We start from the raw sequence: 22,846 nt of genomic DNA on the forward strand, positions 1-22,846 counted from the left end.
AGTGTATAAACAAGAAAGAGTGATGGAAAAGAGGCCAGTTTTCATAACTGGCTTGTGAAGTATGTGAAATATGCAATATGAGTGCAAGCTCTCCAACATTTTTTGAAAGACTCTTCAAACTCATATATCCCCTTCACTGTCTATATGGTTCATAGAAATGTGGTAGCCCCTTGGTGGAGTCTATGTAATTCCTGGCATGCTGCTCTGTGAAAAAGCATGTGTAACATGAGATTCATAGATATCCTTACCTTGCAAGTGCTTGGAAGGACAGAGACCAACATGCACAAGTGTGTACAGCAATCTTGCTGTTCACACCTTTGCATTTCAATGGTAGGAATCTGTGCAGGCTAAACTGTGCACCAATTGTTGATGTAGATAAGTCATGATGTGTATATGAGTGCATGTATGTAAATTTCTGTCATCGTGCCTGCCAGAGTAGTGGGACGGTGTATAATTTGGTCTGGGAGTGCAGAAATGGCTACTGTAAGTGCATGTGTGTGTGTGTGCCTGTTTCTTTTTGGGAGGATGGCAGTGCCCGTATGCTGCCTCCTCAGTAGAGGTGGTAGGCACTCCATGGAATAGTTGTTTCAGCTGCTCAGTGGAGCAATTCATGAGGCCACTTTCCAAAAGAGTTATCATAGTGTAAATCCGCCCTGATTCCAAACGACATGTTCTTAGTGTAAGTGACTTACTTCAGTGTAAGACCTATCCATGATGAGCTTAGTGTCGGGACCAGTTTCCAAAACAGCTGCTCTCAGCCTTCTCTCAGTATAAGTGGTCACTTACACTGGGAGCATGTCTTTTGGAATTGGAGCCATAGCCATTCAAATTCACTGATAATCCGACGTTACCCTTGTGAGAATTTGGATGACTATGGACTCTAAATGACACAGCAGCACAATTCAACATATTGGTGCAAGGCAAGCTGTGTTGCTTTGCCATTGTCTATGAATACCACGCAGAGTGTCAGGACTTGAAGGAAACCACTAAAAATGTTTACCCAGCAAAAATATATGGGTTTATTTAAGTGATAAACATAAATTTCTTTTTCCTGAAGAAACAAAATATGTAAATGCAGTTTTTGGTATATGCCACAAAAAAAAATTGAAAATCTAGAAAATGTACTTGGAGAATAATATAATTAGTGGGGAAATCCTACTGTCGGAATACAGGTTGTTCATTTTCATGCAAAAATAATACTAGTATTGTTGAAATAAAAACAACAGAATTTTCTTGAAAATGTTAATGAATAATGGAATGCTGCAAGTTTGAATCCAATATAAGATTTTTCTTTTTGTATTTTTGTTTTATTTTTCTTGTGAAGCAGACTACAGTTATGTCTTTGTTTTTATTTTGCTTTTTTTTTTTTTAATAATACTATTAACTCCCATTTTCTTTTTCATACGTGCAAAAGGACTTTTAACATCTGCCTAAACTGCTAAGAGCTCAGGGGGATGAAACCCTCGGTTTAACATCTTGGCTGAATGACAGAACTGTAGGAATGTGACACACAGTTCACAACTGGTTACTTTAAGAATTAGAAGTTAGTCCAGCAATAACAATGGACAATGAACACTATGTTGACAGATGAAGTGAACGTGAATTAACATGCATTTTCTGAATTAAGAAGTCAGTAGCTCTAATTACGTATTGTCATTAATTATGAAATGTAATCCACCATATTTTCTTCCAAAATTACCACTTTTAGGAGGGTTGGTTCAGAGCAAAATCTTGATCAAAATTTGGGTAATCCATGAAAAGGATATTTGAGAGGCATGTGGCACGCCTTCCAATAATACACTAAGTTTTAGAAGATGAACCCAAGCTCCTGGTATGGGGTAGTAACTACATCTTTAGCGATTAAGCTTGAATATCCAGACAAATAGTATGTGCAACGCAGCCTAAAACTACAGTCAAATTTATTTCTAATTAATTAAGCTCCACAGAAATAATGGAGTTGGTAACACTAAGTCTGACCAAAGTATGGCTGAAGCAATATAACAATTATATCATAAAAAATGCATTCCATTGATATTGATAAACTATTACCTTACCATACGTGCTTGGAAAAAATAAAACGTTCAGAGACACAATCACACTACAACAGCTGCAAGCACCCCAGATATTCCATAAATTAAATTTAAATATACACTCACTTTATTTCGCCCATGTGCAAAAAAAAAAAAAAAACACACACAAGGAGTGAATGTATAAAAGTGAACAAAGTTGCTCACTGTATAAGAAATGACAAGCGCAAAATGGCACTTTGTGCAAATAGTACTATTACACACTGCTTTAGTTATTTTCTATTACTGGTCGATATGCAACAACAATGCATTGATCGTTTGTTGACCCATCTGTCACACAAGCATTTGTTTATTGTTAGTGTAAGAACATCTCTAACAAAAATGGCAACCCAGCTTCTACCAAGTGGTGAAAGATAAGTGGAAACTGTGTATAGGAATTAGAACAAACTGACGGGCTGTGTTATAAACTATTACCGTAGCTGGCACCCATTGGCAAGCAAAAATTGTGGTAAAGCATGCTCTCCCCAAAGCTGCAGAAAGATGCCTGCCCCTCTCTCTCTGTACAGCTGGAGATTTAAAGGGAAAGAGTTGATGCACAACCATTCAGTACACCTCCGCCGAGCCCTCCCCATCTATGCAACGTCAGTCGCTCCTTCCCACTCGAGAACAAATGCTGCCCACCGAACGGTGACCCGGAGAGGGAAAGGTTCGAACCTAACAGAGAGAAGGCCTTGATATGGTTTCATCAATGTGAAGAAAAAAACTGGTTGGGGGACTACTTTGCGTGTGCGGGAGCGGTGCTGCGTCTCTCTCTTGCTTTCCCCCTGTTGGCAGCCATCTTGAATTTTAATGTTAATTTTCTGGAAATTTTTAGTTTCCCTCGAAATATCGGATGGGATTCCCTGCGATTCCGAGCTTGGAGGAAGGGGCATCTGTTTTTCAACAGATAGACTAAAGTGGGTACTTTCCAAAAGTGTCTGCGTCCAATCGCAATTGGCAGAGCTTGCTACTTTGTTAGTGCTAAAAATGTTGTCGGGGTGGTAGAAAGACTTAGAGTGTCATGGAGATGAGTTTGTGAGTGTGTGTGCGTGTGTGTGGGAGAGTGTGATAAAAAAGAAGCCAGGGCCTGAGATCTTTGGCTTTTAAAAATGTGATTTACAACTCTGTGCATTTGGTTTTGGCAGTGTTTACTTTCAAGTTATTTGTTCTATTCATTTTACTGTCGACAATTTATTGCCAGCATTACATTTGACAGGTGGGAATATCTTTTTGTGTATCTGATTTAAAGAGACAAGCTGGGGCTATTTAAATTCACCCGCACTCCCATGTTGTCAGTAACAGACTTTTTTGTTTTGAAATAAGAGCGACCATAGCCTTTTGATTTTTGAATGCATTTTACAGCAATTAAACGTATATGACAAAGTTTGATACTGTTAAGGTGCTGAAGTATGGAAATACACAAGAAACAGCTAATCATAAGAAGACTCTGCAGTTGTAGTTGTAATTGGTGAAGTTGCCACAAGGTGGGGGTAAATAACCGTAGTAAATACTTTTTTTGCACTACTTTTTTAGCAGTTGTACTAGCAATTTTTCTCTCTACCTCCGGGTGTCAGCAAACGAAGTTAGACAATACTTGATGATAATATGGAATTCTGAAGAGAAGACACGGGATTGTCAATAAAGACCGTACAGTGGGCTCAATGGGGAGGGAGGTCTTTGTTCGGAAATGCGTAGTTTTGGAGCATGGTTAAGTATAAATGCTTCGTGTCATTATAATTGGATGTAAAACTGTAATGCTTTATTGTATTTAGATTTTAGCATGGTATTTTTTTACTGGTTTTGTGTTTGAAATATGAAATGCAGTCCTCAGAAGTATTCTGAATTAACTTTCGTCTTACTACTTTATTAATATTTTTCAAACGAGTAATGCAAGCTAACTTGAATATACTGTATTAAGTTTGCTATCTTAAAATTTTGTTTCTTTGTGGATTTAAAGATGTGGTGACGTCACACGGCTTGGGAACCAATTGGTGGAAAATGGGGGCGGTGTTAAAAATCTAAGGGGTGGTGGTAAAAGGGTATACCTTTGATTAGAAGATTAAGTACTGTTACAAAAATGTGGCCTTTTAGAGAAGTGTGTATTATATTTAGCATTCATTTTACAGGCCAGTTGTCTTTAAAAAAGTCACTACAACAAAAGCGCACATCTAGTGTACATTAGGACTTTTACTTCCTTTTGTTTCACATCCTGGATTGTCACTGGCCAGTCCTTCTTTTACTGGGGACCATGCAACCGTGAATTTAATTAACCATGTAATGTTTACCTGCTGTCTTACTACTTGCACTTTGAGTACCACAATCCTTATAACTTGAAAATGTGTACTTGAATGTGCATTGACAGTATCAATCAAGGATATAAGCATATCTGTTTTTACAGTATTGGGTTGCATACAGCTGAAACTAAAATCATAGATAATGTCATTAAACTTACGACTAGCACTACTCCCCTTCAGTGATGCATATCACGCCTGACCTTGACAACTGCAGCGCCAGACAGTTGCTGCTCTCGTGCACTATTTCACTAAAGTGCGATCACACATTACCCATACATTTTAAACGCATGTGTATTTAATTTGGCAAGGTGCTGATTTGCCCCCTATGTTTTGCATGATTTGCATTTTGCATAACTACCTTGATTATATCAAGCTCAGATGCTCTTAAGCCAGTACTTATTATACAGTACGAACTTCTTCTTGTAACATTTGTTAATGTCTGGTATGCACTTCACAGATAAAGATTCTAGATGTCTACTGATGTACTATGTTCTTCATCTGTAAATATGTTGTAAGTAATTGCTATGTAAATTGTTAATCACTATGTAATCCAATGTAAGTACTGTCTGTTTTATTTTAACTGTGGAGCTTTTCTCCCCGGGCCTCCGCTGAAAATGGACCTACGTCCAGTCGGGCACTCCCGGTCAACAAATTTGAATAAATAAATAAAAATAAATTTTAGAGTGTATTGTAGTAAACTGGCATCCCATCCAGCATTGATTTCTTAGCTCACTCCTTTTGCTTTAAGGGCTAAGCTGCAGGCACCCATGACCAGAATTTGATAAACAGGAAGTAAAAAACGGAATGAACATTGTATGCATTTTCCATTCTGTACTAAGTTTTCATATCCTTTATGTATGCACATTAAAAAAAAAAAATGTCTGGCATTTCCCAAGTCCAACCTTTTTTGTTATTGAATTTAGCAAGCTGGCATTTACTAAATTGTTACAGATTTATAACTTCATAAATGTGCTTTGTACATGAAATAAAATGTATGTTACAGAATATTCTCTTCTGTTTTCCTTAGCTGTTACTGAACTTCTAAACATCGAAATTCAGGTGTGCTGCCAGTAGAAGGAAACCCTAACAATATTGTGTGTTTGAGGCCCTGCTTTAATTGTTCTTGTTAGCAGGAATCAACAGGTATTTAAAAATTGCTTAGCAGATCCTTTCTTTCTCTCTTCCACTTATTTCTTTAGAAAGTAACTTCTTATTGGTTCTGCTAATTTTATTTTCATATTCAGTCTTTTGAAGTGTAGATTTTGTTAATTATAAATGTATGTTGCTGAGAATTTGTTTACAACCTCTTCAGCTTAATAAAAATTGACCCACTTTTAATGCAGTACATTTTATAGATATAAATCTTGAAACTTGGTCAGGTAAAAATTTTCTGCAGTCATTTTATTGGTGAAGTCAGGCTCACCACTATCGTACTGTCACACAAAGTACGATCCATCTTTCCTCCAGCCATTGCTGTTTTTATAATTTCTGTGATTCCCATAATCTAAAAATTGTAAAAGTTATGGTAAAGTATTGCTGTCTGTCATACAGCTAATTTGTTCATATAATGGAAAGTTCCACTTAAAGTTGGAATACAGAGTTTTTTTCTTTCAGAAGACCAAAGGCGCAGCCTTAATTGTTTTGTTTCTAGTTAACAACCGTGCAAAAATGACAGTGTAAATAAAACTGTGTAGATAAAATGATGAGCTTAATTAGCAGACATGAGCATAAACTTGCCTGACCCTTTCTTAATAAGTTAAGACACTGAACATATTTGGTGCTGTACCTCCAAATTATTTAGCAGTACTTACTTAGCTTCAGTGAAAAACAAATCTCCATTTTGCTGCTTTTCCTACCATGTTGAATTTTCCTTCCTTATTGGGTTGGCCTAATGGTTAAGGTGTTTGCTTTACAAACACAAGGTGCAGGGTTCGAGTCTCACAAGGGATAATTGGCTAGGCTTACAGTGGCTCGCAAGGGCAGTTAGCCTAGTACTAACCTATGAATGAAAAAAAAATGTAGATTTTGTCATGTCTGATCTTATTGCTGAAGGGATTAACGTGATTGAAAACTTGTAACGGATGGTCCATTGGATAACCCTTTGTTTGTTTTGGGATCCATATGTTTTGCCTTAATCTGGACTGTTTTTCAATTTGTTTCCCCCCTTATACTACAGATTTGTCTTGACGGCACACATTTTGAACACACCGAAGTTTCATGATCCTTGTGTTGGCTAATTCATGGTGGAAACCTTATCCAAGCTTGGCCCCTCCTTGCAGAGGGATGAGGTCCATACTATGACCCAGGTTTAATTTGCAAGCCCAGCAGTGGAGGAGGTAGAAGGCTAAAGGGTTGTGGTCTGTTCACATGTCTTTGGAAGGGGTGGAGAGGGGAACAGGTGCTCCAAGAGCACATGGAGATGCGGGGTCCGGAGGAAACTGGACAAACCATCTTCTTTGCTGGGGGTCTACTTGGTGTTAACCCCCTATGTAGGTGTGTAGTGATAATAAGCATAGACAGCTCATTGCATATTCCTCATCAGCTCTGCAAGCTCTGTGTCAGCAGAGCAAATATATCACTAAGTAGAAAAAACTTTGAACTACTCCTTGTGGCAGTATACATGATAGCCCCTCCCAGTTGACCCTCATCGTGGTGATTGGGGAATGGATTGGCCAGGATGTGGACTAATGTCCATCAAGCAGTGGGAGCAGAGAAAACAATAAAAACTTATCCAACTGCAGAATTTTTTTCAGTCGGTGATGTAGTATTGCCAGTCTCTTCCACATATACTGCTTTGTTTGGCCTAAGTTTTCTCCTGAATCAAGTTTTGTGTTTCTTTTCATGGAAAAGATAAGTTTCACCCCATTTTGTGTTTTGGTCAGTGTCATGCTGTCTGAATTACAGGACTGTCTCAACATTATTTTACCAAAGGGAGAATACTGCATAAGTAAGTGAATATTTTGTTGCACAACTATCCCCCTCAACTCCAAAACACAATTGCTGGAATTGACCACAGATTACCAGTGAGAGTTCACTTCTAACTGAGCTGATTCCAGGTTTTCCTAGAAATGGATGTTTTATATTTTATTTTTTAGTATATTTGATTAAACCAAATAGAACATGGCAATACTACCATGTATCCATAAGTTCTAGTTTCCTGGCTTTTTTAGCACAGGTGAATGGAGCTCTGACAGTAGTTCAGCTGACTGAAGTTTGATTAGCAGCCTGTGCAGTGAGAAGGCCACGTTGTGCGGGGAAGTAGTGACTGACATGGCCCGCTAAATTCTGTGATATGGAGGGTGAGGTTTGCATGCACTTTGAGGCACATGGAATGATGTGATCTCTGTGGTGAAGACAGAAGGATCCACCACTTATGACTTGGGGTGGGGCAGGCGAAAGAGCTACTTTGTAAAAATGTCCATTGCAGAAGTGACCGAATGCCCACTAAGGATAGCCCATTGCATGCCTTTCCCTTCAGTGCTTCATAGTGTGCACTCTGTTATGGCCTAGAAAAATTTCCATCTGTCCTTTAATGATGACCCTTGTTGGTAGATTCTTCCCTAGTGGACAAAATGAATGGGTTGATAATAGGAGACACTTGAGGACAACATTAGTTCTGGATGTACTTCAGACACATTGTGATTACTTTCAGTTTTGTAATATATTATTCACAAATGTTACTGTTCCACAGTTATCAACTTTGCTGTATCATTGCCTTTTTTCTTCTTTCTTTCGTCCAGGAAAAAGTTTTTAACTAGCCACTTAGAGGTCCGTTCTTGAGCAAGTAGGAAGAAATGCAGCCATCCTCTCAAAGGTGTAGCTAGCTAGGTTGGCACCTAGTGCCTTTCCCCATTGTGGTGTCCCCCACCCCCCACTCTTAAGTTGATGAGGAACAAAAAAGGTCCTCTACCAGTGAGAACTAAGTGCTTCCATTCTAAAATATAAAACAATTGTCCCTCTCTTTTGTGTAGCAAACTGCTTGCTACAGTTTTTGCCAAACATGGAGCTTTAATCACATCAGTTCTGATGGGAATTGCAATACCAGCATTTCAATGACTAATGTACTATAGTGTAGACTGATAAGCATGGATTACTCACTCCTCCTTGTACTTTGTACCCGTGGTGGCTGTCCCCTTTGCCCCACCCTAGCTACACTGCTGCAGCCTCCTACATAAGTATAAAATTAAGTAAGAATTTTGGTAGCATTGTCAAAGTAACTGAACTGTGTGCCTCCTTTTAGCAATTTACAGTGCTTATCGGTGAAGCATCAGTGAGAATTCAGTATTAGTCTTGGGCCTTGTTCATGTTAATTGTGGTTATGCAGTGTATGCAGCATGATCTTCTCTCCCTCTGTAGTCTTTGCTTCCCTTAATGACTGGTATTTACCTGATGAAGGAGTCTTTCATTTTCTGATGTCCAGAGTCCTTAGATTGTTGGATTGATTGAATGACCAATGTTCTCCTTATTGCTTTTAATTTCCCTTGGAAGGTTGTAGTCCATCCCTCTTGCTCCCACTGTAGGTGTCTTTTAATTGGAAAAGAAAAGGAGAAACCTAACCTCTGTTGAGAGCCATAGAGTTGGCAGCAACCTGCATTGTTTTTTTCAGTTTGCAGTAAATACATTTATTTATTTTAGCTTTCCACAAAATCTTCTTTCAACTGTCAGGGAATAGCATCCAGAGTATAAGCATGCTTATAAAGTAAATAAATAGTTGAACTCTTGACTTTCCTTGACATTTTTAGCTGCTTTGTGGTTAGCATTTTTGACTTGCAGAGTTGGGGTCCAGAGTTCAGCTCTTACATTTACTCCTTGTGTGAAATTTGCATATTCTCTCACATTTTCGTTTGTTTGCTTTAGGTACTGCAGTTACTTTTCACCTCCCAAAACATAATTGACTGGTTACCATAAACTGTTAAATTTGTTTACCATGGTTTAAAAAAAAAAGTGTGTATGTATGCAGATAGATATAATGTACTGTGCATAGACTGAGTGAGTACATGAGCGAAAAGTTGTGGAAGTAAAATAACGAGTGGTGGTTTTCTGTAAATTGAGGGAATTGCTTTCAGTACAGCTTGCATCTTAAAGTTGGTTATTAGACTCCTACCGTCTAAAATAAAACTTTCTTAAGTAATGAATCACTGGTCTTAAACTTTAAAATCGAATTCTATTCATTTTTAAAATAAACTTGTTTTATTACTGAATTTTGTAATCAGTAAAGAGAATAATAACCAAACCTAAATTCATCTTGTAAAGCTGATCAAGAAAGCATGTAGCAAATTTTTTTTTTTTTTTTTTTTTTTTTTCCTCAACGTGAAAACTTTTATTTTGTCTATCTTTTTGATAGGGTTAGACCCACTAGGCTAGTTCATAGGTAGGTACTAGGCTATTGGCCCTAGGGCCTATGTAAGCCTAGCCAAAAAGGTACCCTGGCTTTCGCCACCAAAGTTTTCCTGTGGCCCTGTCGAGCAGAGTCACAGACGTGATCCCCGGGGTGAATTGTCTATCTCCCATCCAATCGTCAAGATTTTTCTTGAAGAGTGCTAATGGGGAGCTTTGTTTGATTATAGATAGGTAGAACAGAGTATGGGAAGTCTCTGGGACATGATTCTATCTCTTCAGCATGTTCTGTTTATTGTGGTGACCAGGTTTAGGTCGCTACAGCGTGCAGCTTGGAGGAATTGGGATTTTTTTAAGTGGAGCATGTCCAACAGCTCTGGGTTTGACATAGCTTTGTATGTTAGGCAGAGACTGCCTCTGAGTAGGCGATATGCGACTGAGTAAAGCTGGAATTTTTTGAGACTCTACATATGGCATCTGTTTGAGGCTGGTAATCCTCTTTGTGAGGTATTTCTGTGGCCTTTCCAGTTGTAGATGTCTTGTGAGGTACATACCAAAAGGGGCGCTGTATTCTATAATGGGTCTAATGAGTGGCAAGTAGAGGGGAACAATGACCTATTCCCCCCCCCCCCCCGGATGAGAACACTTTTGTGATGAGGTGTGCCACATAGAAGGATTTCCTGACTACTGTGGCGATGTGATTATCAAAGGAGAGACTGTCCACCTGTGTCCCTCAGTCTCTTATCATACTTTCGGTGTTAGACTACCGCCTATGTGGTAGTTCATGGGTACAGAGATTTTACCAAAAGGGATGACCATGCACTTTTTGGCATTGAGCTTAAAGCCATGGCTTTGACACCAGGCATCTGTCTCAGTGAGGCCCTTTTGTAGGATGTCCACATAGTTAGGAGTTTCGATTATGGCTCCTAGTTTGCAGTCATCTGCGAACTTCATTAGCCAAAGACCTTCTGTGTTGGCATGTACTTCAGAGAAGTAGATACCAAACAGGAGAGGACCCAGGACTGAACCCTGTGGTACTCCACTTATCACTGGTCTGAAGTCTGATTTGGAGTCTGCTACTTTCACAGTGTGGGTTCTGTTTGTGAGCCAGTTGGCAACCCATCTTGTGACATAGGGATTTATATCTTGTGACGTAGGGCTTTTATACCTAGTTTAGTGAGTTTATCTATAATTCCAGAGTGGGGGATGGTGTTGAAAGCCTTGGCTGGATTTAGATAGGCTGTGTGAACCACCTTACCCTCTTCTACAGCTTTGTTGACTGCTTCAAAGAAGTCTGGCAGGTTTAGGAGCCATGATCTGCCTTTTACAAACCCAAAGTGGGTGGGGACCAGAGTTTGGAGATTACCAGTGTCATTGTTTATAAGTTCCATGATATGTTCTATACCCTTGCAGACCAGGCTCGTCAGGCTAATGGGGCGGTAGTTCCCGGGGTCCGTGGTGGCTCCCCCTTTGTGGAGTGGGATAACCGTTGCTGTGCGCCATTCAATGGGCTCAAAGCCTGAGGTGAGGCTATGATTGAACATGGTTCTTAGGTGGGGTGCCAGTTCCTTCTGTAATTCATGTAGAACGCAGCCTGGGATGTTGTCAGGTGCCATGGATGTTGTGTTCTTGGCTTCGGAGAGTGTAATTTTTACCTCTGCAGCCGTGATTACAGGAACTTTGCATTCTTCCGGTATAGAGATGGGCCCTTTAGGGGGTGAGAGGGGGGTAAAGTTAGCACTGACCGTATCTGCCAGGATGTTGGCAATATCGGTTGGTTCTTTATATTTACTACCATTGTGCTGTAACTCGGAGCAGATCTTGAGTGTTGCCATTTAGATTCTTGACATAGCTATAGAATGCTTTGTGGTTGTCTTTAGAATCAGTGGCGATTTTGTTTTCGTAACTAGCTTCGGAGGAGTTTATGAGGGGTCTCAGCTTTTTACTGAGGCTGAACCAGGGAGCCCCCCCCCCCAAATCATGGGATTTCACTCTTTTTGGCAACAGTTTCTTTCTTTTGTTGTAGAGTTTTTATTTATGGCAGTGGACCACCAGATTGGCTTCCTTTTTTTTGGAAGATAGCATCTTGGTTCTGTTAGGGATTGCACGATCCATGCACTGTGTAGGTGCTTATAAAGTGCATTTGTGTATGATTCAGCAGTCGTACCTCCATTGTCTGTCTGCATGGGTGTCGTGAAGTTTGCCACTTCTGTCTTAAGAAGCGAGAAGTTGGCTTTGGCGAAATTTTTTACGGTGGTTTCCCTAATGGAGGGTGGGGGTGGGATATGGCTGTCTAGGGTGATTTTAGCTTGTGGTCTGATCTGACCAACGAGGAATTGACCTCTGGTGTGGAACACTGGCTGCCCATGTTGGTAATGACCAGGTCTAGGATATTGCTGCCCTTGGTGGGGTTGTGGATAAGTTGATCCAAGGCATTGGAATTTATGAATTGCAGAAAACATTGAGCAAAGGAGTTGGTACACGAGTAGTTTTCCCAGTTAATGGTAGGGTAGTTAAAATCGCCCATTATTAGGGGTGGGAATCCTGGGGCATGGTGGGGGATCTGTAGCAAACTACAATTTGGATTGCAGTCTTGCCCAGAGTAAGTTGCATTTGGATAATCTCTGATGCATTATGCTGTGCAAGTAGCCTGGAGGTGTGGATATCCTTAATGAACATGGACACGCCTCCGCCTTTTGTGTTTCGGTCCAGGTTAGGTGGCCGAAAAGTGTGGTATGAATTATAGCCTGGCAATGCAGGGGCGCTCTCTGGAGCCTTGAACCAGGTCTCTGTCACTGCACAGATGTTGATGTTCTCCATTTTAAGGAGTGCCTCGAGTAAGTGCATTTTGAGGTTTAGACTTCTATCATTGAGGAGCATTACCCTCCGATTTTGCTTGCCTGTACTTGTTATGGTGGTAAATTTGTCATTTGAACCTTGCCTAAAAAAGGCACTATAGGGGTGGCAAGACCCTTAGTCAGTATCTGGAATCCCAAGGGTGACAGGTGCAGGCTATCTTTGGCATAGCATTGTGGTGTGTCGATCATGTCATCCCTGGCAGACAGATACTGGATCCCCTTAGAATGACACCAGAAGCTTAGCCAATTGTTGAAGTCAATCATTTTGTCCTTGTACTGTGGTATCCTTCTAGGTGATGGCAGGATGCTACTCAGGGCTAGGGACATACCTGCCTGGGCTACAAGATCGGGCAGCTCCTCCATGTCTCTCTTCATGTAGTCCATAGAGGTACGTCTCGGGTCATTCACACCAACGTGGATAATGACAGTCATATTAGTACTTGTTCTGGAGTGACCTGAGTGCGTGCATTATGTGGCGGATCCTGGCACCCGACAGGCAGCTGACAGTAACTTTTTCTCCTTGTTTAGCCTGGTGAGTGAAAGATCAGTGTGCCTGACTGTAGAGTCACCTATGACTAGAGTATTGGGTATGTTGTTAGGCCTTATGGGCTGTGGTTGAGTGGCACACTGAGTTTGTGGGCTATGTGTCATTTGGGTTGTCTTGGGGGGGGTGGAAGTTGCTTGCGTTTCTGCTTTGGAGGTCCCTGTTGCTTGGGCAGATTTTTATTGAGAGCCTCTGCAAATGTAGGTGTGTGTGTGTGTGTGTGTGTGTGTGTGTGTGTGTGTGTGTGTGTGTGTGTGTGTGTGTTTTGGTGGTGTAGGTTTTGAGGAACTATGTGACGTGTGGTGTGGTGCAGGTGTTTACCTTGAATTTAATTATGTGTTTAATGACACCACTATCCTTGCCATGTAATTTGGGTAATGAAAGTTCAGAAAAGAAGTGCGTACTTTTGACCATTGCTATATTATTAATTTGTAGTGACTGCTTATCAGACCATCTCTGTAGTTTTGAAAATCGGCTTGGAGTTGGAGAAAGGGTTGCTTGGCACCAAATTGATTATGTCACTTTAATTTTCTCCATGGTGTTGATTTTCATTTTAGGGAGTAGCAAACTTAGAACAGAGGGACTCTGCTTTTTAGGTTGAATGTGAGAGACCGTGACCGTTGGCTTTAGGAATACTTGTTTTGCTGATATATTGCTACAGGTGCAGTCTTACCTAAACATCAGTAGACCAACTGAGCAGACAGCATGTCATTTAGATTACACAGATGTTTGTATTTATGCAGGTAGTTTGTATTCATGCAGGTAGTATCATCTATGTAGTAGTAGCAATAGAAGCAGCAGTAGCAGACTTGGTGGAATATTTCTGACTGAAGGTATGTTGATGAGTAGCCTGCAACTTGTTGACTAAGCATTATTTCAAAACGTCTGAAGAGGGAAATGAGCAGAGTGATTGGGCAGTAGTTCAGAACTGTATTTTTGTTCACTTTAAGTGCTAGTGCTTACACACTTTTCCATTCTGTAGGAAAATTTTCACAGTGGAAGCAATATATTCCATGCCAATTTTAAGAAATCTAAGATTATGCCATCACATCCAGTAATAGTTTTGCTAATGTTAATTGCTGTAAGTATTCGCTCAGGTGTCAGCAGAGATATTAAACGGGAACAATTTCTGTTTGTGACTTGGGAGTATTACCACTAGGTTTGTTTTATGTTTAAATAAAGAAACATGTTAAACTTCTCAGCTGTATCCCCCAGAAAACTTTGTGCTAATTTTATTAACTGTTAACCAGTTTTTATTAGCATTGTAATACATTTAACCCATGAACTTGTCCTCTTCTTAACACAAAGTCTTAACAGACATAGAAAATTGTGTAAATTAATGAACATTAGATATAATATATATATATTTGTTATTTATCGGATCTGAATATTCTTGACCTCCAAGTTGTTTGCTTTATTTTCACCTTGTTTACTACTGTAGTGCCAACCACACTGCGGATTTTATTAATATTAACATCATTAGGTACTAGTAGTTTGATGCTTGTGTCATCAGGGTGATAATTGTGTATTAAAATTGGGTAGTTTGGACACATTTCTCTGGAATCTACTTATCCATGCTGGCTTTGTAAGTTTGACCCTGCATTTTGTATTTTTGTTAGCAGATTTAGATAGAAAGAAAAATTTCCCCCCACAGCTATCAGTTTTTTTGGCCAATTTCACTTCTTGGAATGCACTTTATGCATAGAAAAAGAAATACTAGAATTTCCTATAAGATTTAAAGAGCATGTGTTCTGTCTTTAGGCTTTTCCCGGTTAGGGGTCGCTACATTGGAACTCTGGTCTGCTAATAACACTGTATATAAGCAATGCAATACATTTATATGAACGTTTAGAATGTATATTTTGTGTGGGAGTGGTGATCCTTTTCCAGCTAAACAGGAAAGCCAAGAGATTACCTGAAAAAACTGTAATTGGGACCAGGCTCCCATTTTGACTTGTCACAGCAACTGGAAGGGGTGTTTTTTTTATAGAGATTGCATAGGAGAGTTCCACCAGGCAACAGTACAACAGCAGGAAGAGGTGTGAGAGAGGTTATAGTGGCACAGATTGCGAAAGGTGCAAGCTGATTTCTTATTTGTCTATATTAGATGAAATAAACTTAAGTTAAAGACTGGGAACTGTCTTGAACATTGTACATCATAGCAACAGTTCACATTCAGGAGGAGAGCTGCATTTTATTGCAGACATTCTGAGCATGGATTTAATTTTAGATGGGACATTGTGGGACTCGAATGTTGAGTTATGTAAATATTGAGTCAAACCAAATTTTATCAAAGGTGGAAAATATTAATAAAGCAGGAAGGCAAACTGATTATTTGGAATAAGGATTGAGCTGACTGGCAGTAGCGTGAATAGTGTTAATATGAAAGACAAATCATACGAAAGGATTTTTGTCTTGATAATTAGACATTTATGAGAATGAGCTGGCCATTTTAAAGAAAGGGCTGACTTTTTTTATATGTCCTTCAAAAAGGACATTTATAGTACATACCATGTGTAAGTTTTAAAATCTGTGTATTAGAAGCTTAAATTTGAAATATATTTATGCCAGTCATATTTCAAAAAAACATACACTTTTTATTCAGGTTTTGTAAACTCTATATAGAAGAATTCTCAGTTTTTCAGAAACCTAATAAAAAGTTTGAAAAATAAAAAAATTCAGTTTGAGCAAGAGACAAAAAATATGCTTCAGTTTGAGCAAGAGGCAAAAAAATAATGTTGAAATAGCCAGTTCTCATAATTTAAGGTACATGAAAGCAGGTAAATGAGATGGCTTAGTGGTGATGAGTACTGATGTTACTGAAGTGATATCCGTGCTAAGTAACGAAAGCTATAACTAAAAAATGAGCAGCTTTAATTGAAAAGGTATAAGAAATGATTTATAGTTATCGGAATGGTTGTACATTGGAGATAATTTTGTTGAATTTCCAAGACTTTACTTTTTTGGAGATATCCCCAAAATTCAAAAATCATACAGGTACCCCATTTTAGTCCATTGTTGCCTCTGAAGTCTATAATCGAGTTTAGTTTAGAAAGTATTTAAATAATGAAGTGGTTAAGGTGTTTTCCTCTGTAAGATGTGGTTGTTGTTTGTATTTCATTAAGGATTTTAAGATGTCACTGTACTCTGTATCTTACAGACTGACGAGGTGACCTGTGTTTGGCATATAAGGCATCCTCTGACCCAATACTGATGGGTTTACCACACATTAGCAAGTCAAATGGCATCAGAAATACTCCAGTTTAGGAATCTAAACCTCTTCTGCAATATCAGCTGAACCATTTGGAAGGACAGGGATATCTCAAAGAGGATACTGCTGCTCAGAACAGATTACCCATCCAAGATCATCCCTGTTCATATTCAAACAAAACTTGGATCTATGGATAGGAAACTCATTTACTACTAATGAGAAGAGGCAGTTCCTAAATGCTTTATCCCATGCATGGACTTCCTCAAATTACGTATTGTTGATCCCAGTTATTCTCATTAGGGGTGATTGGCCTTACCCATCCCATGGTTGATAATTATACAATCTCTAACTAAATGGGATAGTTTAATTCAAACCGGAGAAGGAAAATTGGCTATGGTTAAAATGAGCTACAAGGGCAGCTAGCTTAGTACTTGCCTATCATATTTGTTTTGATATGGGAAAATTTTGTTTTGATATGAAAATGCTTAATTCCATTAGAAGGCACAGAAATTTTAAGGCAGTGTGTTTATATATATATATATATATATATATATATATATATATATATATATATATGTATATATAAAGCATTATGCTAATAAAGATTATGTTTCTGAATAGTTAAAATGAAATATGTTTGCCTATGTTATGGAAAATCTGACTTTGCAAACATAAGTTTTAACAAAGCCTTGCTCCATCATGTCAAAGTATAGTTAAGTGACAAGTAGTGAGAAGTTTCATGCTTAATCCGTTCAGGTATAACTGTATGAATGGGTAATCTGAAGGTAATGCTTTTGGCAGATGGTTCTAACAATGTGTTTGTGGAAAATATTTTTCAAAACCTACGAAAGAAGGACTTTATATTCTCCAATTTTAGAAAATAACAAGGAGGATTATTTTTGTTTTAGCCTGTCCTGTCCATTTATCGCGTAGATTCCTAGGCAGTAAAATAGATGTTGAAGTCAAACTGAATAATTTAGTATAGAGAAACCTAGATATAGTTAGAATTGTGGGCATTGTTTCTGTTTGTTTATACCAGAAGTAGTTTAAAAGATATTTTAGGGAGCAGGTTCTCAAACTTGTATTGGCAAAAATGAGAGAAACTTGCCCATGTGAGCTTTGCAAGGTTTATAGGTTTATTCGCCCAGTTTTCTATGTTTCTGTATTAAATTTAGATAGATCTTTGTTTTAGCCCTAGAGCAAAATTTTCTTGCAATTCTGAGATGATGGTTTGTCTAATTGCACTTGTTGTAATGCATTTTTACACAGGAAAATAATACAAAAATATTTCTGTAGTTTACAGGATGTGTGTTTGTTATAAACTAGGGGTAGTAACTAACACCATATATAAGCTGTCTGGATTATGCATTAATTGACATGGAGCAAGATTCTTTCTTTCTTTACTGGATGTGATTTCAGTACCATTTTGAAGGCAGAATTGGTATAACAAATAAGTTGTACTGTTAATACAGTACACATCCAGGTTTAAATGAAGCTCTGAATGTAAGTGCTTATTGTTGTGAATAAAAGGAAAAGCTTCTTTTTGATTTGCTGGAAGCAAAATCAGGAGAGGCGTTTTGAATTTGTATTTAAAGTGGCTTGAAATAGTGTATCTGTTCCGAAGAAGTCTTGCTTTCTTAAAGAAGAAAGCGTTAAACAGTATTGCTTTGGCTTGGTGTCTTCCTTCATATGTTTTAGACAAAAGTCATTCCTGATTCCAGTTTTTATTGTTTCCCACCCACTAAGTTGGTTCTTCATGCCCTTCATTGGCCTGATCCCATATAATTAGGCATCTTGATCTTTGCATCTGCTTCTTGAAACACTTCAGGTACTGACCGTATTCCAAGTGAAAGTCTTGGATGTAATCTTAGGTGAATTTAAAATTATACAACTTGGAACCTATGTGCTCAATTTGAAAATAAAATATTTTCTGGTTAGTGTCAAGCAACAAAATAAAAACACCACCACTTCCTCTAATTTTTATATATTTGTTCCTATATTATGTATTTTTACTGATGCTTTTTTTTATTCTGCATATTCTTATTATCCACATTGAGACTGTGCATTCTTATTGTCTGTTATTTTCTGCAAGTCAGACTACCCAAGTTCTATCTATATGAACCAGTTGGAACTGTTTATCATTAAGCAATAACCAGATAGTGGGTGTGGTGTATTGAAGAATTAGCCACTGTTGGCATGGTTTGATCATGAATATTGCTATTATACAATGATATTATTTAAGAAAGAAATTATTTATTATTTTAAATAATGTTTTTGTATAACTATGCTTTGGTGTTCCTCCATTTTGTTTCAGCATTCTTCTGCTGCTTTGATATGCTGGGTATGGGACTTGCGTTCCCATGCTTAAACAGTACATCAGTTCTTTGGAAAGCAAGCAGTGGAGAAAGGAAGCGTGTGTCATAGCTATTTATTTGATTTTTTGTTTAGTTTTGGTAAAAAAAAAAAAAAAAACCTGTAAAATCTAGACAGTTGAGAGGTACAAGAGAGACGGGGTAAAAATACAAGGAAAATCTGGTATGTTTCTTTAGTTTTGCAGAATGTACTTGATTTTCCTTGTATTTTTCTCTGCCCTCTGTATGTACCTCTTGATCATTTAGCTCAAGAAATGTCACAGAGCCTTAAATAAGGGGGCAAAGGTCCCTATTGTAAATGTTGCTCTTACAAATGTGGAATGCTGCTAGAATAACAGGATTTATGTGATTGTGCATTGCGTTGTCATTATTATTTAGTAACTTATCCCCTCAGTGATTTGCCGTAAAACCAGATTTTATGAGGGATGGACCTAAAGTATGAAGCAATTTTGGATGCTTGAAATGAAGCATAGACTTGGAGAACACAACCTTTTTCTATTGATGTATGCTCTGTTTGCAGTGGGCATGCTGGTTGGGCTGATCAGTCAGCTTGCACATTTTTAAATACTAACTAGCTTTTATTGTATAATTATCATACATATATGCAAGCATTTTCTAACCCAAAGGTTTTATATGGTAAATAAAATGAAGTAGTTTACTCCGTGGCCTCCATCTAACTCTTAGACTGTCGTGCTTCCAATATTTGAGCATGCCTTGCATCACAATGCATCATAATGTAGTCCAAACACCACATTTCTTAAAACCCAAGTTTATTTGTACATTATTTTGCTGGGTGCATTGCACATTCTTTAATATGTAATGTACCAGTAAGCAACTTATTTCTGTGTCATTTTGTGAATACACATAGTCTCTTTTTCTGAATATTAATTGAAAACTACTTTATTTCTTGGTCACTTCAGAGAGGTGATTCTCTTTTCAACAGCTTCTGCACATAATTCATTAGTCATAAGATATTTTAAACATGTTTGTAGCCATATCTGTCATCACACTTGCCATCAGAATGTTTCATGTGCTTTCCAAAGCCCTCACAACTTCAGTAGTTTTAACCTTGCCTGTCTCACAGGAGACCTTAAATGTTTTGGACTGTTCTCTGTGCTCCTTTTTAACTGTGGTGGGGTAGTTTCACTTGCTAGTCTGCCCATTCATTCCAAAGGGTGAGAATTGGGTATTCCTGGGCTAGGCAGGAGCCATACAGCACCTTTGTACTCGAGGAGTGAGGGTTGGGTGGTAGGGGGTATACCAGCTTTGAGGACATGCAGATCAGCCTACCTCACTAAGTCCCATTATTTGTGGCCAGCTCTCAGTCTCCCAAATTGTGTTACCCAGGAATGCATTTAGAGTATTAATCCTTTTTGCCACTGGAGATAGTTAACGTAATTCTGTTTGAAGTTAAATTACACTTTCATAAGTCTGTTCCTTGCCTGGTAATTTTAGTGCCACACAATTTGTGATACTGATTAATTGTATATCTCACAGGATTCACAGTCTTTGCATAAACTTTGTGGATTGTTAGAAATGTGCCTGTATGAACAAATAGCATATATTTCATATTTTCCGTGTCTGACAGTAACTTTGAAATGTTCTTGTCATCAACACAATACTTTCTCTGAAATTTAACATATCAAATTTTACAAGTCCTTTTTTTTTTACCTTCACTTCTCTATCTTTTCAAGGTTTCTTCCCTGAAGCATGTAGATATAGCACACTACCGTTTTCATGGTACTTTCACATACTAGTAATGGTAAGAAATAAATAGAAATTTTGGATCAACAATTTCCATTTCTCGCACAAATTACTCTGTGTGGGAGGGGTGTTAGAAGGAGAGCTTTCCTGGCAGCTGCAGTTGCATCATTTCTCAAATGAAAGGCAAAGCAGTTTATCTACGACTACTGTTGACACCATGCAACATTTGGTACACCGTGCTAGGTAAGCTAAATTTGCAAGCTGCTTCCCTTGTGAGCATTTACTTTTAGTCTATGCAATAACTATAGTTTTATATTCAGGAATTCTGTTAGTAAAGACTGTAGTTCTTTTCATAGCTTGGTAGGTAGTAACTGGGCTTGTGGTATAGCGGACCATTAGGGTGTATATCCCAAATTCACATTTGCCCCAAAGTATTGTCTGGTTAATTGACTTGCTGAAAGGCAAAATATATACACGCTTATGATGCGTAAATGCTAAGCACAGTAGTCGAGTGATGGTACTTGCGCATTGAGATACTTATAACCCGCAAACATTCATTTTTATCGTGCTAATCTGTGTGAATGGAGAAAAGGGCATGGGAGTCCAGATCATCTGTTTATGACTTGTCAAGTCCACCCCAAACACGGCTCATAACCCATAAGGAAAAGGTAACACGTAGAATGGTCTTTGGAGTTTGAAAGGATGAACCTGCAGTAAGTGGAAGTGGACACATGAGAATCTTATGCAGTGAAAACTGCACATTCTAAAGGTTATCAGTATGGTGGTAGTTTTTGAGAAATACAGGAACCTTTTGTTGTGAACAGATAAGATGTAATATGCCTTGCAGGAATGTCAGTGGCTGTATATCAATGCAAGGCTGATACACAGCTGAATGGCAACACAGTGATTGGCAGGGACACTGGAGTGATGGCAAAACATTAGGAAGACATGGTAGTTGTGTTTGGAAAGAATCCTGGGAACACAATGAAGAGTGATGAAATTAGACACTTGCAGATGTGTTCTCCCAGCCTGGATACATCTACATTGGACTGTTGAGGCTGCCTATGTTTGTATCCCATTTGTACTTGACGTCATGCCAGTATGTTACTAAGTAGACACTGTTGGGCCTGCTGACACCCAAGTAGACTGAGACTATATGGGTGACATCTCTGCAGGAGCACCAGCAGGCCATCTTACTGAAGAGTTGCACTAAAAAGCCTGCAGGGAATTCCTTGGGGCTGGATAATGTCATCATGTGTGATAGCCTGCATGAAGGAAGGAGTGAAGCAGACATGTTGTGAACACCTTGTATTGTGGATAGCTAGCTTGTGTTCTGCAGGTAGATAGCTGTGACAAACTATTGTTTAACAGAAGGGACTGAGGAACCATAGGGGGGGAGGAGGAGGTAACAACTGATAGTGGCAGTATACCGAAATGGGCAAATAAGATTTGTCTCCTCTTTTGTCGCTCTAATAGTAAAGGAAACACTTTATGTAATAAAAAAAAAATTGTGTGTTGCATGCTGGTGAGTCCTTGCATTGATCTTGTTCTACATTATAGTCTCCAGGTAAAAATCTCTCTTGACTTGCCATGCACTTATGCATTAAATGAACACAGGCCCAGTTCTGGATTGCATGTCTGCACCAAGCCCACCACAAGTACACTGCAACACTATGTATGTTGACCATTGCCAACATATTTTTCACTTTCACTGTTAAGTAGTTTGCAGATGCTTACAGCTGCAGGCCCACTGCAAAAACATTTCAGCATTGCATAACTGGACCATTAACCGCTTTTCACTATATAAGAGGTCTTATGTAGTTTGCATACTCTTGCAGCTGTGATGACATCTCACAGGGCATATTCATGCATAAATAATCATTAAATTTTTGTGATGTATGCTCACATGAATATTGCTTGTCCCAACATATGTGCTTAAATGCCAGCCTGCACATGCCACATGTATGCTGCTGTGACCATAATTATGGTATATGTGCACTTATATGACATGGGCTGCAGATTCACAATGTCCCAATAGGCTGGTGCATCTGCACAATGTTTTGTTTGAGTAGAAGGGCAGATAACACATCCCCATTATAAAAACTGTAAAATTTTATTTCTGTATGATTTAGCATATGTAGTTTGTAGGATGCCTTGTGCATACATGGCTAACACACAAAGCCATGGATAGACATATTAAGATCAATGAAAGAAATAAGACTGCAGAAGGTCAATAAAACCCAGAAAGTTAGAAGTTTGATAAAACAAATGAACGCAGTAATTGGGACTCTCTATAGAGATTCATGCAACATAACGGAAGTAAATAGGATACATTACTGTGCAGCCAAATTAGTAATGGATAAAGTCCTACCACAAGAACACAAGGTAGTAAGGAAAAGGAAGGGGAGAAATTGAATGCTATCGTGGAAGTATTGAATAGAGAAAACTATAAAGCAATTA

The 22,846-nt window shown here is 38.6% G+C and overlaps 1 protein-coding gene across 1 annotated transcript in view; it reads left to right on the top strand.

Annotated features, from left to right (window-relative positions):
• The first annotated feature begins 2,538 nt into the window (after positions 1-2,538).
• KMT5B (lysine methyltransferase 5B) overlaps positions 2,539-22,846 on the top strand; it is a 1,528,897-nt gene continuing 1,508,589 nt past the window's right edge. The window contains exons 1-2 of the mRNA XM_044073539.1: positions 2,539-2,983; positions 5,388-5,503. The gene's annotated coding sequence lies outside the window, so the exon portion shown is untranslated. The remainder of the gene's footprint in view (positions 2,984-5,387; positions 5,504-22,846) is intronic.

Source organism: Protopterus annectens, chromosome 6.part0, assembly GCF_019279795.1.
Source record: "Protopterus annectens isolate FY-2018-M chromosome 6.part0, PAN1.0, whole genome shotgun sequence".
In the NCBI taxonomy this organism is placed as follows: domain Eukaryota; kingdom Metazoa; phylum Chordata; order Ceratodontiformes; family Protopteridae; genus Protopterus; species Protopterus annectens.